Here is a 19419-nt window from a genome sequence, read left to right as displayed (position 1 = left end):
ATATCCCAAAAAGTCAGTTTAGTTGGTGCCATCGATTTGATTAATCCAATCGTTCAACATGCAGAGAAAATAATCAAAAAGTATACCGCTAAACTTTGTTCAAACAAGTCAAAATACATTTCTATTTGACCCTCAGGTACCCTGAAATGTAATTAAACTATAATATTTCTTACGGAAAGAAGTAGGTGCAATAGAAAAGCAAACTAAGCAGGTGCGCATCCTCTAAGTAGTGCGTGCACAGACTGATTTCCAACTCTGACTCCTAGTACCAAAACTCAAAATTCTTCCTCGTTTGGGAAGAAACAAGCCTGAAACCTTGAACAAAGACTGTTGACATCTAGTGGAAGCCATAGGAATTGCAATCTGGGTGCTGGAAATGCATATACAGTGGGGAGAACAAGAATTTGATACACTGCCGATTTTGCAGGTTTTCCCACTTACAAAGCATGTAGAGGTCTGTAATTTTTATCGTAGGTATACTTCAACTGTGAGAGACAGAATCTAAAACAAAAATCCAGAAAAGCACTTAGTATGATTTTTAAGTAATTCATTTGCATTGGGGGGGGGTCAACATTTCAAAGAGGATGGCCCCACACCCACCCTATTTTATTGCCCTTAGGGTTGTTGTCTATATAGCCGGAATGTCCGGGGGGGAGGGGATTGTGTTGGAGGCAGACGCATTATAAATAAGGCCAAGAACAACACATCCAGAACACTAAACAAGATTTTAAAAATAAAACCCAGAACATTAAACAGAAAAATATGTCTCCTAGGCCAATTCTCGGGGTGCTATGCGTCTCTTGTCATGAACTGAATGATAAAAGCATCGAGGACATTTTGTATGATGCCCTTGAATTTTTTTACAGGAGCTTTGGATACGAGTAACGGGCATATGGCTTACATTTTCCAACCTGAGGATTCAACTGTAAAGATTTTCACAGACAGCGGTCCCAAACCCCTTTATCATGCAAAACCCGGGAGTTTTTCTCCTATGAGAGAGAATGGCTTAAGATAAGGCTGGCACTCTGTCAAATTGAACAGGCCCTGAGTGTTACAAACCTTCCAGGCTATGCATTGGAAGAGCTTGTGTGCGGGCGCAGTGATTTGAAAACCATAAGAATCTCTTCAATGGCATATAGCCCCAACTTCAAAGTGACAATTTTAGCTTGTGAACAATTTGATAGTACAAATGCGAAGAAGTCTGTGGGTTCATATGTATTTTCCAAAGCCTGCAAGGATGTAAACTTTTTTACGCAAGTGTTTAGCTTTAAATGGATTCCCTATATTCATAACCCTGGACAGTCTTTTCCAAAATCGTGAACAATTACATCGCTGGCCGCTTCTATCTTTAAGACATGCCCAGGGTCTACATGCAAGACGTTTGATCTATCCATGGAGTGAAAACTTATGGAGCCTTGACGGAGTGTGTGTGGGATATCCTGCGAGCAAGAGAGTCTGTCTTGACGATGGTCAATTGGAGACAGATGGATGTATAAATATATTACCGGGCTCTTTATCTGTAATAAAGGAATAGTAAAAATGTTTTAACAATTATAGCATGTTTTAAAAGGTCTGTACTAAAGATTTATAATTAAATGGTATTAATGCTATCTCACCCCTTAACGAATGGAAATCTCTCGTTTTCTCTCTCGCCCCGGTCTGTCGCGGAGAAATGCAAGATCTTAAAAAAAACAATGTCTTATTTTATTTGAATACAGTCTTTCCTACAACAGCATGTTATAAACATTTAATGGTTATTAAAAGTTTAGTACTGTGTCTGGTAATGATGTATAACTGTTGTACAACCAATGTCTATACATAAAAAACATACGTACATGTTTAAATATTGCGCAGTAAAAAAGATTTAAAAGGCCTGTGCTAAATATTCTGAATTAAATATATGGTTTTAAAGCGGTATCTCACCTTTAACAAAGGGGCTCTGGCTTTTCACTCTATTATCATGCATGCCCTGGAAAAAAAGGCTTTCGGAAAGACGTGTGCGTGCGCGGGGTTGTGTGCGTGTGCAGGCATGTACAGTGGGGCAAAAAAGTATTTAGTCAGCCAATTGTGCAAGTTCGCCCACTTAAAAAGTTGAAAGAGGCCTGTAATTTTCATCATAGGTACACTTCAACTATGACAGACAAAATGAGAAAAAAAATCCAGAAAATCACATTGTAGGATTTTTAATGAATTTATTTGCAAATTATGGTGGAAAATAAGTATTTGGTCAATAACAAAAGTTTCTCAATACTTGTTATATACCCTTTGTTGGCAATGACAGAGGTCAAACGTTTTCTGTAAGTCTTCACAAGATTCTCACACACTGTTGCTGGTATTTTGGCCCATTCCTCCATGCAGATCTCCTCTAGAGCAGTGATGTTTTGGGGCTGTTGCTGGGCAACACAGACTTTCAACTCCGCCCAAAGATTTTCTATGGGGTTGAGATCTGGAGACTGGCTAGGCCACTCCAAGACCTTGAAATGCTTGTGTTTGGGATCATTGTCATGCTGAAAGACCCAGCCACGTTTCATCTTCAATGCCCTTGCTGATGGAAGGAGGTTTTCACTCAAAATCTCACGATACATGGCCCCATTCATTCTTTCATTTACATTACATTTAAGTCATTTAGCAGACGCTCTTTTCCAGAGCGACTTACAGATTGGTGCATTCACCTTATGACATCCAGTGGAGCAGCCACTTTACAATAGTGCATCTAAATCTTTTAAGGGGGGGGGGGGGGTGAGAAGGATTACTTTATCCTATCCTTTACATGGATCAGTCGTCCTGGTCCCTTTGCAGAAAAACAGCCCCAAAGCATGATGTTTCCACCCCCATGCTTCACAGTAGGTATGGTGTTCTTTGTATGCAACTCAGCATTCTTTGTACTCCAAACACGACGAGTTGAGTTTTCACCAAAAAGTTATATTTTGGTTTCATCTGACCATATGACATTCCCCCAATCTTCTTCTGGATCATCCAAATGCTCTCTAGCAAACTTCAGACGGGTCTGGACATGTACTGGCTTAAGCAGGGGGACACGTTTGTCACTTCCGGATTTGAGTCCCTGTTACTGAGTTACTGATGGTAGGCTTTGTTACTTTGGTCCCAGCTCTCTGCAGGTCATTCACTAGGTCCCCCCTGTGGTTCTGGGATTTTTGCTCACCGTTCTTGTGATCATTTTAACCCCACGGGGTGAGATCTTTCGTCGAGCCCCAGATCGAGGGAGATTATCAGTGCTCTTGTATATCTTCCATTTCCTAATAATTGCTCCCACAGTTGATTTTTTCAAACTAAGCTGCTTACCTATTGCAGATTCAGTCTTCCCAGCCTGGTGCAGGTCTACAATTTTGTTTCTAGTGTCCTTTGACAGCTCTTTGGTCTTGGCCATAGTGGAGTTTGGAGTGTTACTGTTTGAGGTTGTGGATAGGTGTCTTTTATACTGATAACAAGTTCAAACAGGTGCCATTAATACAGGTAACGAGTTGAGGACACTTCTTAAAGAAGAAGTTACAGGTCTGTGAGAGCCAGAAATCTTGCTTGTTTGTAGGTGACCAAATCATTATTTTCCACCATAATTTGCATATAAATTCATTAAAAATCCTACAATGTGATTTTTTTGTCTGTCATAGTTGAAGTGTACCTATGATAAAAATGACAGGCCTCTCTCATCTTTTTAAGTGGGAGAACTTGCACAATTGGTGGCTGACTAAATACTTTTTTGCCCCACTGTATGTGTGTTTCAAAACAAAAAGGGGGTGGGCGGGGTGTGTCTCTGCATGGGGCGTTTGAAACCAAAAATGTGTGTGAGGCTGTTTAGGAATGTGTTTGCATCTCTTCAATTGGGCTTGGCACTTTCGATTCATTACCACACATGCCTTTCAAATACGTATTTTTCTCACCCCCAAGGATGTGGGAGGCTAAAAAGTCAAACAACCCCGGCAGAATATATATTTTTGAGACAACCTCCTACAGTTTAAAACATATGTTATTTCTAATCAGCGCATATACTAACGGCCCACTCCACCCAGGTCTATACATTTCTATCGGACACCCTCCTAGCTGCTACCCCTGAGGTTGTAGGAAATCAAAAGGAAATACTGGCAGAAGGAATATGTCGAGACACCCCCCTGTGGTTTTTGGGTCTCTAAACATTCTGGGGATACTATATGACCATTTTTGCATACACGATGTCGCCCGAAAAACGTCACCCCCACTCTGTAAGCTCATTACGGAATATCTCTCCTTAGAGCCACGACCACGGAGCGAGGCTAGTGACAACAGATAATATCAAACTCTGTACGAACCGCAAAAGCGCAACTCCAGACAAGGCCAACAGCCCCGAAGAGTTAGCAGCCCAGAACAGCTAAAATATCAACTGTGAATCTGACCTAATGGAGCTTTCTGAAGGTGAGTTAGTGAAAATAATATATTCGATCTGGATGCGTTAGGTATTTTCTGGAAAATGTTTGGATATTACTTTTTGATATTATTGTAATATTAAACAGGAGTTATATGTTTTTTAAACCGGGGACAACGATTTTTTAGGTAATATGTCAAATGCACATATTCTTATAATTTAAAAATGTATATTTATAGTATAAATGTATGTTAATATTATCTAATGTTTGTAGGGTGTCTGTCCTTTACCCAGTAGCTCCAAAGAATACATGATCTGGAACCGCCTTCGTTAGAAAGGGATTCAGCGGCGCAAAACGCGTGCAGCCAGTCCCCATCACACTAATGTCGACATAAGTCCAATAATAAAATCCACAAGAATGTTTATACATTAAAACAAAAAGTGTGCACCCTATATTAAAAGCTACTTTTGTGTTTACAGCTGACAGACCGCAAAGAAGGATCCCGGCTGCAATATGGACTCTGAACAGCGGAGACGCTGAAATGGATGCTATTCTCCCATTCTGTACGAACTTTTTTTCAAACAAACCGAGAACTGAGGGTATAACCGTCACATCAACTCCCCCGGGAACCCCCGGGAACCTCCACCCACTCGCTCCATATTCCAGACCCAAACAAGCAACGCACAACTCAGGCGCAAGTGCATTGCGCAGAATCACCCCAGCCCGAAAAGTGTTACTGGGCCGGAAACTTATTGCTTCAAGAAACGGCGCTACAGGGACACGGTATGAAGCCATTATATATATATATTTAATTAGTTATACATATTTTATTATTATTTATACATTTTTATAATTGAATATGTTAAAAATATGACAAATAATGTTCTTTCAGACGCCCGGCAGAATCTGGAATGCTTGGTGAAAAAGTCTAGAGCCCAAGGTTTCCTCGATCCGTCAGAATAACCCTCATCAAAAAAGCTGAGGTAATTTAATTATGTATTGTTAATATATAGTATTATATCCGAAATGTATTTTAAAAAATGTAATCTAATATATTTTATGTTTAATAACCTATTTTGTATGTATTATTTTCTTTCAGACTCCTCCCCAGCATATAACGGCACAGAAGACCCTACACAACGAGAGCACTCGGAGGATTTCGGCGCACAGGACATCCCCAATAAAACACCGAAACCGGATGATTTCAAAGTTTTAAATGACATTTCAGAGGTTGACGACTTGATGTTATGTGAAGCAGCCAACCTTCTTGATTCATCCAATTATTTTGTAGAAACACCCGAACCTGAAATAAAACAAGCTACGTTTCTCACTGTATTTTCCGGTGCTCTCAAACCCCAAAAACCTTTGCTACACAAACAAATGGTGGCTATACTCGAGCGGCAATCCTTCTGGCATCAAACAATGACACGTTTGTTAAACAGCAATCCGATTAGAAAACGCAAAGCCAAGCACTAAAAACCTATATGTAACATGTATCCTTCCAGAATACCACAAGAAAACACATAATTAATTACCCAAATGGATGAGCCAACAGACATAATTGAGACAGTTGAAACCCTGTTATCTCAGATACCGCCCGAACTCCAAGATTTAATTAACCAGATGACTGAGGCTGGGTTAACACATAATAACGATAGATGAAACACTATTATCCCAGATTCCAGCCGAACTCATAGAATTAATTAATCATATGAATGAATCCGGGACGACCGATGAAAACCTGTTATCCCAGATCCCTGAAGCCCTCATATCTTTAATTAACCAGATGAATGAGAGCATAAGATCTTCTACACCGGACCCCACACAGACCCCGCCATTAACTCCCATGTCCGAAGAGTCTGAAATGCAAAACAATGTTTTTCAGGAATTTAAAAATGGTCTAATAAATCAGGAGGGAGATAGTCACGATAGAAGTGTCCGGGTTGTGTACCGAAATAAATTCAGCAATACAGAGATTCGACAGTTTTTCAATTTCACATGGCTGAATCAGAAACTTGACTATGCAGTGTTTTATGTAATGATATTGGATACTCTGAACGAACTGTTAGACAGGGCAAGAGATTATGGCGAACCTCATGATGTCTTACAGTTGGACATTTGTGGAGATAGCATGCAAAACACTGTATCTCTTATTTTACCCAATGACGAAGCAGATCTTGAACAATTGATAGCCCTGCTGGAGCAACTTGTTCAGTCAAATGTATCAGTCATAGCCGATAGGAATAAGCAATAAAAGGGCATACTTCATAAACGTTCACAATCCTGGTAATAAGCTATGCTTTGCAATAGGCCTAGTACACTTACTCAACCCTGGATGTACGGATCTAGCGGCGTTACACAAGGCTAGAGAGCTCCAAACGGCCGTGGGTCTAGGTATACAGGATGCGGTGGCATTCTCCGACATATTCAAATTTGAAAACTTTCTGAACATCAAGATTGTGGTTTTGTACCACAGTAGAGCTAATGCAGCTCTCTTGAAATTTTAAAACAACCCACAATCTCATCCTCAGATTCTGTACTTTTATGTGCAAAACGACCATTATTATGCTATTACCAACATCACCGCATTTTTAGGCGCACCATATGTGTCCAGCCTGTCATACCGGCTACAGCCGAAAGGGGGGGCACTCGTGCCATTATAACTGTTCAGTATGTCTTGATGAAAATTGTCCGATGAAGCCCTTAAACCTGACACCCTGTGCGGATTGTCACCGCACATGTCATTCGGCCTACTGTTACGAAAAACACAACATGGTACCCCAAGGCCTGTAAATTTGAAAGCAGTTGTGACATTAACAAGAAATTTCCAAAATGCCATTGCAATTACAACCTTAAAATAGACAACCCTAAACCTCATGTGTGTGGAATCATACATTGCCCAATCTGTAAAGGGCCTTTGAAAAGCAGAGACGCTGAAATGGTTCAAGAAGTGCCACACAAGTGTTATATTCAGCCCTTGGCTGAAGATGAACATTCAGAGAAATATGTGTTCTCTGATTTTGAGACTAATCAGCAATCAGGGGTTAATTTGCCTATTTTTGTATCTACCATGACTTTCAAGGGTGATAAGTGGTCGGCAGAGGGGCCCAATTGTGCACTCCTCTTTCTAAAACACATTAGAAAACCCCGGTACAGAAACTTCACGTTGATAGCGCACAATTCTAGAGCCTATTACTCCTACCTGCTTTTGAACCCCTTGATACAGCAAGGCGTTGCACCTTGTGTTTTGTAGACCCTGCCTTCAACCAGAGATACATTGTCAGTTTAAGCTTCTTACCCATGAGATTGGCTCAAATGCCAGAGGCCTTGGGTTTTGAGAACTCTGTGAAAGGCTGGTTCCCCCACTTCTTCACATCTGAGGAGAATCTCCATTATATTGGAGCTTATATCCCAGCCCCGAAATGTACGGGTGTGATCAATGTCTCCGAAAGAGCGAGAGAGATTCATGACGTGGTACGAGACAGTATGTCACAGCACTTTTGATTTCCATAAAGAGGGAATCATACTGTGATAATGATGTGGTTATGCTTCGTGAAGGATGCCTCAGACTCAGAGAAGAGGTAATCAAAGATGCAGGCATTGACCCTTGGAGTTGTACAACTATTTACATTTACATTTAAGTCATTTAGCAGACGCTCTTATCCAGAGCGACTTACAAATTGGTGCGTTCACCTTAAGACATCCAGTGGAACAGCCACTTTACAATAGTGCATCTAAATCTTTTAAGGGGGGTGAGAAGGATTACTTTATCCTATCCTAGGTATTCCTGAAAGAGGTGGGGTTTCAGGTGTCTCCGGAAGGTGGTGATTGACTCTGCTGTCCTGGCGTCGTGAGGGAGTTTGTTCCACCATTGGGGGGCCAGAGCAGCGAACAGTTTTGACTGGGCTGCGCGGGAACTGTACTTCCTCAGTGGTAGGGAGGCGAGCAGGCCAGAGGTGGATGAACGCAGTGCCCTTGTTTGGGTGTAGGGCCTGATCAGAGCCTGGAGGTACTGAGGTGCCGTTCCCCTCACAGCTCCGTAGGCAAGCACCATGGTCTTGTAGCGGATGCGAGCTTCAACTGGAAGCCAGTGGAGAGAGCGGAGGAGCGGGGTGACGTGAGAGAACTTGGGAAGGTTGAACACCAGACGGGCTGCGGCGTTCTGGATGAGTTGTAGGGGTTTAATGGCACAGGCAGGGAGCCCAGCCAACAGCGAGTTGCAGTAATCCAGACGGGAGATGACAAGTGCATGGATTAGGACCTGCGCTGCTTCCTGTGTGAGGCAGGGTCGTACTCTGCAGATGTTGTAGAGCATGAACCTACAAGAACGGGCCACCGCCTTGATGTTAGTTGAGAACGACAGGGTGTTGTCCAGGATCACGCCAAGGTTCTTAGCGCTCTGGGAGGAGGACACAATGGAGTTGTCAACCGTGATGGCGAGATCATGGAACGGGCAGTCCTTCCCCGGGAGGAAGAGCAGCTCCGTCTTGCCGAGGTTCAGCTTGAGGTGGTGATCCGTCATCCACACTGATATGTCTGCCAGACATGCAGAGATGCGATTTGCGACCTGGTCATCAGAAGGGGGAAAGGAGAAGATTAATTGTGTGTCGTCTGCATAGCAATGATAGGAGAGACCATGTGAGGTTATGACAGAGCCAAGTGACTTGGTGTATAGCGAGAATAGGAGAGGGCCTAGAACAGAGCCCTGGGGGACGCCAGTGGTGAGAGCGCGTGGTGAGGAGACAGATTCTCGCCACGCCACCTGGTAGGAGCGACCTGTCAGGTAGGGCGCAATCCAAGCGTGGGCCGCGCCGGAGATGCCCAACTCGGAGAGGGTGGAGAGGAGGATCTGATGGTTCACAGTATCGAAGGCAGCCGATAGGTCTAGAAGGATGAGAGCAGAGGAGAGAGAGTTAGCTTTAGCAGTGCGGAGGGCCTCCGTGATACAGAGAAGAGCAGTCTCAGTTGAATGACTAGTCTTGAAACCTGACTGATTTGGATCAAGAAGGTCATTCTGAGAGAGATAGCGGGAGAGCTGGCCAAGGACGGCACGTTCAAGAGTTTTGGAGAGAAAAGAAAGAAGGGATACTGGTCTGTAGTTGTTGACATCGGAGGGATCGAGTGTAGTATTGCATCGGCATGCATGAAAACCTATCGTACACACTTTCTATCTACAGCATCTATAGCTATCCCCTCGCCCAATTCAAGTCAAACTCTAGTGGGTCCATTCAATGGTTGGAGTATTTGGCCCAACATGCTTTGAATAGGGGTGAGAAGGCGTTTGGGCCTCATCATGTTGATGGATACATACAGATTGACGGTGTTGAGACCGTGTTTGAGTACAACGGTTGTTTCTTCCACCGTTGTAAATCTTGCTTTGTGCCCCAGGCCATGTGTGTCCTAACCCAAAATACTTTTGGGGAAATGTACCAAGAGTTTCAAGACAAATTGGAATCTTTACAGGCTACTTACGGGTTAAAAGTGAATGTGATGTGGGAGCATGAATGGATTGCACTCAAAAGTCTGATCCTCATGTTTGAGCCTTCCTTTCCAGCTTTGACACACCAGAACCCTTGGAACCACGACAGGCCTTGTATGGAGGACGTACCAATGCTTTGACATTGAGGTATGTAGAGCTACCCGACGAGACAATAGGATATGTAGATTTTACATCCCTTTATCCTCATGTAATGAGTTCTTCATGCTATCCTATGGGGCATCCTGAAATTATTCACAGCGACTTTGAATTACTCCAAAACTATTTTGGTCTGGTCAAAGCAACCCTCCCAGGGGTTTGTTTATACCAGTGTTGCCTTACAAGGGATCTCAAGGAAAACCTTTGTCGCACCTGCAGTGAAAACAACAACCAGGAAAAGCCTTGTGATCACTCAGATCAAGAAAGAGCCCTGACAGGTGTATGGGTCACAGTTGAATTCTCTATGGCTCTAGAGATGGGGTATCGTGTGGCCAAAATCTTTGAAGTGTGGAACTTTTCCAGGACATCAGACACTCTTTTTAAAGAGTACATCAAGACCTTCTTGAGATGCAAGCAAATTGCTTCAGGCTATCCTGTATCGGTCACAGATCAAGAGAGCAAAGAGATGTACATTCAAGAATATCACGACAGAGAAGGCATACTTCTTGACCCTGACAGAATAGAGGTCAACAAAACCAAAATAAATATGTCGAAATTGTACTTAAACTCTCTTTAGGGGAAGCTTTCGCAGAGATGCAATATGCTAACAACGTCGATCATGAAAAACCCCGAAGAATTTGGGGAATTTGTTTTTTCGGACCAATACGAAATTTCACATTTTTCATTCTTGAGTCAAGACATTGCCCTGGTGCAATGCAAGAAGTGGGTTCTACCCCCGGGTAATGTAAATGTGTTTCTTGCAGCATTTACCACGGCCTATGGCTGACTTGAACTGTACACCCTCATGGAGCAGCTTCAGAGGCGGCTTCTTTACCACGACACAGACTCTGTGGTCTATGTAAGCAAACAAGGTGATTGGAACTCCACACTCAGCAACTATCTGGGTGGTTTAACTCTTGTAACTACCCATCCTGGATCCGGGAGCATTGTCATCAACTGACATTAATTAGCATAACGAAACGGACAAATATTACTAGAAAATATTAATATTCATGAAATCACAAGTGAAATATATTGAAACACAGCTTAGCCTTTTGTTAATCACCCTGTCATCTCAGATTTTGAAAATATGCTTTACAGCCAAAGCAAGACAAGCATTTGTGTAAGTTTATCGATAGCCTAGCATAGCATTATGCCTAGCTAGCAGCAGGCAACCTGGTCACGAAAATCAGAAAAGCAATCAACTTAAATCGTTTACCTATGATGAGCTTCGGATGTTTTCACTCACAAGACTCCCAGTTAGATAGCAAATGTTCCTTTTTTCCAAAAAGGAACTCTGTTAGTTATTCTCGTTTGGCTGAGAATTCGACCGGAAATTGCGGTCACGACAACGCCCAAAAATATTCCAAATTAGCTCCATAATATCGACAGAAACATGGCAAACTATGTTTATAATCAATCCTCAAGGTGTTTTTCAAACATCTATTCGATAATATATCAACCGGGACAGGTGGCTTCTTAGTAGGAAAGAGAAAAACAATGGCCGTATTTGTCTCTTACGCACAAACACTCCAGCTGACCACTGACTCCAGCTGACCACTGACGCAATGTTGACGTTCAGGCTCATTTTTCAAAATAAAAGCCTGAAATGATGTATTGTGACACTAGACACATTAGGGAAGCCATAGAAAAGGGAATCTGGTTGATATCTCATTCACTGCTCAATAGGGACGCATAGGAACGCAGAGCTTTCTAAATAAGAGTCCCTTCCTGATTGGATTTTTCTCAGGCTTTCACCTGCAATATCAGTTCTGTTATACTCACAGACAATATTTTTACAGTTTTGGAAACTTTAGAGTGTTTTCTATCCTAAGCTGTCAATTATATGCATATTCTAGCATCTTGTCCTGACAAAATAGCCCATTTACTTTGGGAACGTTATTTCTTTCTAGTTCCACTAGCGGAACCCCTCAACAACATTCCGCTGAAAAGGTAGACCGCGAAATTCTAAAATATTTTTTATAAATATAAAACTTTCACACATTAACCTCTCTTGGGTAGGGGGCAGCATTCGGAATTTTGTATGAAAAGCATGCCCAAATTAAACGGCCTGCTACCTGGGCCCAGAAGATACGATATGCATATAACTGGAAGATTTGGATAGAAAACACTCTAAAGTTTCCAAAACTGTTAAAATAGTGTCTGTGAGTATAACAGAACTGATTTAGGATGCGAAAACCTGAGAAAAATCCATTCAGGAAGTAGTTTTTTTTTTTTGTACTTTTCTATTCAATGCCATTACAGTATCCATTGACATAGGACTCCATTTGCAGTTCCTATGCCTTCGCTAGATGTCAACAGTCTTTAGAAATCGTTTCAGGCTTGTATTATTATAAATGAGGGAGTAAGGCCAGTCTGAACGAGTGGACCCTAATGTGACGCAGAGTTTTTTCAGGCGCATGTGCATTTCTTGTTTACCTTTTATATTGACAACGTTATTGTCCGGTTGAAATATTATAGATAATTTAGGCTAAAAAACAACCTGAGGATTGAATATAACATTGTTTGACATGTTTCTATGAACTTTACGGATACAATTTAGATTTTTTGCCTGATTGTTTTGACTGAGTTTGAGCCTGTGGATTACTGAAGAAAACGTGCTAACAAAACAGAGGTTTTTGGATATAAAGAGACTTCATCGATCAAAAGGAACATTTATTGAGTAAATTAATGTCTTCTGATTGCCACCATATGAAGATCATCAAAGGTAAGCGATTCATTTTATCTCTATTTCTGAGTTTTGTAACGCTTCTGCTTGGCTGGTTACCGTTTGTAATAATTTGTAAACTGGGCTATGTTCTGGGCCAGGTATGTTCTGGGCTAGGCATGCTTTCATCGAAAAGCATTTTATAAATATGACACTGTGGTTGGTTTGACAAGAAGTTACTCTTTAAACCTATGTTTTGTTATCTGAATTTTTATAATGAGCATTTCTGTAATTCAATTTGGCGCTCTGCAACCTCACTGGATTTTGGCCAAATGGGACGCTAGCGTCCCACATACCCTAGAGAGGTTAATCTTGTTAATCTACCCATCGTATCCAATTTCAAAACTGCTTTGCAGCGAAAGCACAACATTTCATTATGTTAGGTCATAGACAAGTCAAAAAAACACACAGGCATTTTTTCAGCCGAAGATATGAGTGACAAAAAGCAGAAATATAGATAAAATGAATAACTAACCTTTGGTGAGCTTCATCAGATGACACTCATAGGACATCATGTTACACAATACATGTATGTTTTGTTCGATAATGTGGATATTTATATCCAAAAATCGCAGTTTACATTGGCGCGTTACGTGCAGTAATGTTGTGATTCCAAAACGTCCGGTGATTTTGCAGAAATACTCATAATAAACATTGATACAACTGTTATTCACAGAATTAAAGATAGACTTAATGCAACCACTGTGTCAGATTTTTTAAAAACACGGAAAAAGCATAATCTGAGAACGGCACTCAGAGCCCAATCCAGCCAGAAAAATATCCGCCATTTTGGAGTCAACAGAAGTTAGAAATAACACCATAAATATTCACTTACCTTTGATGATCTTCATCAGAAGGCACTCCCAGGAATCCCAGTTCGACAATAAAGTATTGATTTGTTCCATAAAGTTCCATAAAGTCCATAATTTATGTCCAAATAGCCACTTGTTGTTAGCGTGTTCAGCCCAGTAACCCATCTTCATGATGCGCAGGCACTTCGTCCAGACAAAAACTCGAAAAGTCCTTTAGAAACATGTCAAACGATGTATGGAATCCATCTTTAGGGTGTTTTTAACATAACATCAATAATGTTCCAACTGGAGAATTCCTATGTCTGAAGAAAAGCACTGGAACGAGAGGTAACTGTCGGGAGTGCACGTCACGAGCCTGTGACACTCTGCCAGACCACTGACTCAAACAGGTCTCATGAGCCCCTCCTTTATAGTAGAATCCTCATTCAAGTTTCTAAAGACGGTTGACATCTAGTGGAAGTGCAACTTTATCCATATCCCACTATGTATTCAGTAGGCCAAGCTTTGAAAAACTACAAACCTCAGATGTCCCACTTCCTGGTTGGATTTTTCTCAGGTTTTCTCCTGCCATATGAGTTCTGTTATACTCAAAGACATCATTCAATCAGTTTTAGAAACTTCAGAGTGTTTTCTATCCAATACTATACTGATATGCACATATTAGCATCTGGGACAGAGTAGGAGGCAGTTCACTCTGGGCACGCTATTCATCCAAAAGTGAAAATGCTGCCCCCTATTCCAAAAGAGTTAAAGTGACTATGTATAGATGACAACAGAGAGTGGCAGTCTGGGTAGTCATTTGACTAGATGTTGAGGAGTCTTATGGCTGGGGGTAGAAGCTGTTTTGAAACCTCTTGGACCTAGACTTGGCGCTCTGGTACCGCTTTACGCGTGGTAGCAGGGAGAATAATCTATGACTAGGGTGGTTGGAGTCTTTGACAATTTTTAGGGCCTTCCTCTGACACCGCCTGGTGTAGAGCTCCTGGATGGCAGGATGCTTGGCCCAAGTGATGTACTGGGCAGTTCACACTAGCCTCTGTAGTGCCTTGCGGTCGGAGGCCGAGGAGTTGCCATACAAGGCAGTGATGCAACCTGTCCGGACACTCTCGATGGTGCAGCTTTAGAACCTTTTGAGGATCTGAGGACCCATGCCAAATCTTTTCAGTCTCCTGTGGGGGAATAGGTTTTATTGTGCCCGCTTCACAACTGTCATGTTGTGCTTGGACCATGATAGGTTGTTGATGATGTGGAACCAAGGAACTTGAAGCTCTCAACCTTCTCCACTGTAGCCCCGTCGATGAGAATGGGGGCGTGCTCGGTCCTCTTTTTCCTGTAGTCCACAATCATCTCCTTTGTCTTGATCATGTTGAGGGAGAGGTTGTTGTCCTGGCACCACAGGGCCAGGACTCTGACCTCCTCCCTATAGACTTTCTTGTTGTCGTCGGTGATCAGGCCTACCCCCGTTGAGTCATTGACAAATTTAATGATAATAATGGTAAACACAAAGCATACCTGTATATAGCAATAAGTATTTTAACTCCTCTGGGGCATCTAAAACCCAAACTTTGGATTATTTGGTATTTGGTATTTTGTTAGGCTCCCCACAGACACTCTTCCTGGAGTCCACACAGAACATGAAAAATGACATAATACAGAACATTAATAGACAAGGACAGAACTACATACATTTAAAAATGGAACACATAGCCTGCTTATCAATACATACACACAAAATATCTAGGTCAAATAGGGGAGAGGCACTGTATCGTGAGGTGTTGATTTTTTCTGACTTTTTAAACCATTTTTGCTGTTCATTTGGGCAATATGAGGTTGGAGGGAGTTGCATGCAATAATGGCTTTGGGGACTGTGAAAAGACCCCTGCTGGCATGTCTGGTGGGGTAGGTGTGTGTATCAGAGCTGTGCGTAAGTTGACTATGCAAACATTTTGGAATTTTCAACACATTCATATTTCTTCTAAAAAGAATAAGTGATCCAGTCAGTCTTTCCTCAACTCGTAGCTAAGAGAGACCGGCATGCATAGTATTTATATTAGCTCTCTGATTACAATGAAGAGCAAGACGTGCCGCTCTGTTCTGGGCCAGCTGCAGCTTAACTAGGTCTTTCCTTGCAGCACTCGACCACACGACTGGACAATAATCAAGATACGACAAAACTAGAGCCTGCAGGACTTACTTTTTAGAGTGTGGTGTCAAAAAAGCAGAACATCTCTTTATTATGGACAGACCTCTCCCCATCTTTACAACCATTGAAATGTGCAGAAAAATGTGCAGAAATGTGCAGAAAAATCAATATTTCACATGAAATAGCTGTTTTCACATATTGAGCTAATATTTCACATGTAAAACCAGATTTTCACCATCATAAAATTTGTGTTCATACCACTTGTGAATTGCAGTTGCACATGTGAAATCACTTTCACATATGGAATTGTAGTTTCACATATAAAAAATGATCGCATGTGTCTGTGAGTGACCGTTGAAAGAAGCCCAATGAAAATAACAGAGAAGCTAGCGCTCCGAGTCTCCTTATTTATCCTGTTTGAGATGTTCAAATTAACGCTTTCAGAGTTAATCAGTTAACTCAAGTAAGCTTTTGGTATTTTTGTGCACTTTTTTATCACATTGTCTAAAAGCGTACACTGAAAACATCAATTGGAGCAAATTATTTGCAGATTAGTCATGATTAATCACAGCAAATCCTGCAATAAACTTAATGGGGGAAAAAAATCATTTGACAGCCCTAGTTGACATTTGAAGTGTGAAAATACACGTTAAAGTTTAGCGGTCATGGAGTTGCTAATGGTTGCTCATGGTCACGTGATGAGGTAACCCCGCCTGCGACTTCAGAATTAATGTTATGGTCAAGACATTGGTCAAGACATTGGTTTCTCCCATGGGAGACCCGGATTCTAATACCGCCAGTTACAAAAACAATTGTAGAATGTTTAATTTCACGTCTCACGTCACCCCGCTCCTCCGCTCTCTCCACTGGCTTCCAGTTGAAGCTCGCATCCGCTACAAGACCATGGTGCTTGCCTACGGAGCTGTGAGGGGAACGGCACCTCAGTACCTCCAGGCTCTGATCAGGCCCTACACCCAAACAAGGGCACTGCGTTCATCCACCTCTGGCCTGCTCGCCTCCCTACCACTGAGGAAGTACAGTTCCCGCGCAGCCCAGTCAAAACTGTTCGCTGCTCTGGCCCCCCAATGGTGGAACAAACTCCCTCACGACGCCAGGACAGCGGAGTCAATCACCACCTTCCGGAGACACCTGAAACCCCACCTCTTTCAGGAATACCTAGGATAGGATAAAGTAATCCTTCTCACCCCCCCCCCCTTAAAAGATTTAGATGCAATATTGTAAAGTGGCTGTTCCACTGGATGTCTTAAGGTGAACGCACCAATTTGTAAGTCGCTCTGGATAAGAGCGTCTGCTAAATGACTTAAATGTAATGTAAATGTAATGATGGTGTTGGAGTTGTGCCTGGCCGTGCAGTCATGAGTGAACAGGGAGTACGGGAGGGGGCTGAGCATGCAACCCTGAGGGTCCCCTGTGTTGAAGATCAGCATGGAAGATGTGTTGTTACCTACCCTTACCACCTGGGGCGGCCGCCAGGAAGTCCAGGATCCAGTTGCAGAGGGAGGTGTTTAGTCCCAGGGTCCTTAGCTTATTGATGAGCACTATGGGTGTTGGACGCTGAGCTGTAGTCAATGAATAGCATTCTCACATAGCTGTTCTTTTTGTCCAGGTGGGAAAGGGCAATGTGGAGTGCAATAGAGACTATCAGCTGTGGGTCTGTTGGGGCGGTATGCAAATTGGAGTGGGTCTAGGGCTTCTGGGATGATGGTGTTGATGTGAGCCCTGACCAGCCTTTCAAATCACTTCATGGCTACATACGTGAGTGCTAAGGGTCGGTCGTCATTTAGGCAGGTTACCTTAGTGTTCTTGGGCACAGGCACAATTGTTGGTTGCTTAAAACATGTTGGTATTACATACTCAGACTTGGAGAGGTTGAAAATGTCAGGAAGACACTCGCTAGTTGGTCAGCGCATGCTCGGAGTACACATCCTGGTAATCCATCTTGACCTGCGGCCTTATGAATGTTGACCTGTCTAAAAGTCTTACTCACATCGGCTGTGGAGAGCGTGATCACACAGTCTTCCGGTACAGCTGGTGCTCTCATGCCTGTTTCAGTGTTATTTGCCTCGAAGCGAGCATAGAGGTTTAGCTCGTCCTGTAGGCTCGTGTCACTGGGCAGCTCTTGGCTATGCTTCCCTTTGTGCTGTGCTTCCCTTTGTAGTCTGTAATGGTTTGCATGCCCTGCCACATCCGATGAGCATCAGAGCCGATGTAGTACACCTCGATCTTAGTCCTTTATTGATGCTTTGCCTGTTTGATGGTTCGTCGGAGGGCATAGTGGGAATTCTTATAAGATTCCGGGTTAGAGTTCCTTGAAAGTTGCAGCTCTAGCCTTTAGCTCAGTGAGGATGCTGCCTGTAATCCATGGCTTCTGGTTGGGGTATGTACGTACGGTCACTGTGGGGACGACGTCATTGATGCACTTATTGATGAAGCCAATGACAGATGTGGTGTACTCCTCAATGCCATTGGAGGAATCCAGGAACATATTCCAGTCTGTGCTAGCAAAACATTCCTGTAGCTTAGCATCTGCTTCATCTGACCACTTTTTTATTGATCTAGTCACTGGTGATTCCTGCTTAAATGTTTGCTTATAAGCTTGAATCATGTGGATGGAATTATGATCAGATTCGCCAAATGGAGGGCGAGGGAGAGCTTTGTATGCATCTTTGTGTGTGGAGTATAGGTGGTCCAGATTTCTTTTCCCTCTGGTTGCACATTTAACATGCTGATATAAATTTGGTAAAACTGATTTAAGTTTCCCTGCATTAATGTCGCCGGCAACTCGGTGCGCTGCTTCTGGGTGAGCATTTTCCTGTTTGCTTATGGTGGAATACAGCTCAATCAATGCTATCTTTGTGCCAGCCTCTGACTGTGGTGGTATGTAAACAGCTACAAAGAATATAGGTAATGTGGTCTGCAGCTTATCATGAGAAACTCTACCTCAGGCGAGCAATAGCGCGACACTTCCTTAGATATCGTGCACTAGCTGTTGGTTACAAAAATATATAGACCGCCAACCCTTGTCTTACCAGACACCGCTGCTCTATCGTATAATCAATATGTTGATATTGTCGTCGTTCAGCCACATCTCCGTGAAGCATAAAATGTTAAAATGTTTAATGTCCTGTTGTTTAATCTTCCCAATAACTCGTCCATTTTATTGTCCAAAGATTGCATATTTGCTAGCAGAATTTGGTAACATACCATGTCCATATTATGGCAAGAACAGCTCAAATAAGCAAAGAGAAACGACAGTCCATCGTTACTTTAAGACATGAAGGTCAGTCAATCAAGAACTTTCAAGAACTTTCTTCAAAAGGCGTCGCAATCACCATCAAGCGCTATGATGAAACTGGCTCTCATGAACACCACCAGAGGAAAGGATGAGCCAGAGTTATCTCTGCTGCAGAGGATAAGTTCATTAGAGTTACCAGCCTCAGAAATTGCAGCCCAAATAAATGCTTCACAGAGTTCAAGTAACAGACACATCTCAACATCAACTGTTTAGAGGAGACTGCGTGAATCAGGCCTTCATGGTTGAATTGCTGCAAAGAAACCACTTCTAAAGGACACCAATAAGAAGAAGAAACTTGCTTGGGCCAAGAAACACGAGCAATGGATATTATACTGGTGGAAATCCAAATTTGAGATTTATGCTTCCAACTGCCGTGTCTTTGTGAGACGCGGAGTAAGTGAACGGATCATCCTCCGCATGTGTGGTT

General features: G+C 42.5%; 1 long non-coding RNA gene across 1 annotated transcript; it reads left to right on the top strand.

The window, feature by feature from the left end:
* Positions 1-3971: 3971 nt before the first annotated feature.
* On the top strand, positions 3972-5693 carry LOC115134640 (uncharacterized). Its single transcript, XR_003864349.2, has 4 exons — positions 3972-4407; positions 4838-5141; positions 5251-5341; positions 5458-5693. It is a non-coding gene; the product is annotated as an uncharacterized LOC115134640 (long non-coding RNA).
* The last annotated feature ends 13726 nt before the right edge of the window (positions 5694-19419 follow it).

The sequence above is a fragment of the Oncorhynchus nerka genome, linkage group LG9a (assembly GCF_034236695.1).
Source record: "Oncorhynchus nerka isolate Pitt River linkage group LG9a, Oner_Uvic_2.0, whole genome shotgun sequence".
NCBI classification, from domain to species: Eukaryota; Metazoa; Chordata; class Actinopteri; order Salmoniformes; family Salmonidae; genus Oncorhynchus; species Oncorhynchus nerka.
The sequence above is the reverse complement of the archived record's forward strand: the minus strand, read 5'-3'. Positions and strand labels throughout refer to the sequence as shown.